Genomic DNA, 422 nt, shown 5'->3' on the forward strand with positions numbered 1-422 from the left:
AACGGTCATTATTAAATGAGTATTAAAAAATAATCAATTAATCATTAAATTAATTGGGCTGCTTATGAACAATTGTTCACAAGATATTTTGGTAATAAATCCTCATGAATCGTGAACCCGATATTCTCCAGCCGATGTGTAACCTACGATCGATTATGAACATATTCACAACTCATATTCACATGTCGGCCCTATGCTCATGTGAACAGCATCTGTGTCTTGCAATGCAAACATTATGTTCATATGTTCATATATGTTCACATGTCGGCCCTATGTTCGTGTGAACAGCATCTGTGTCTTRYAATGTAAACACTATGTTCATATGGTGTGATGTTTTTCAATGTCATACCGTATGACATCGTCACGGGTTCGTGTGAACAACGATTGTGTCTTTCAATGAAAACAAGTTGTTCATATGGTGA

This window comes from Cynara cardunculus (assembly GCF_001531365.2).
Source record: "Cynara cardunculus var. scolymus isolate 2C chromosome LG 10, CcrdV1, whole genome shotgun sequence".
NCBI classification, from domain to species: Eukaryota; Viridiplantae; Streptophyta; class Magnoliopsida; order Asterales; family Asteraceae; genus Cynara; species Cynara cardunculus.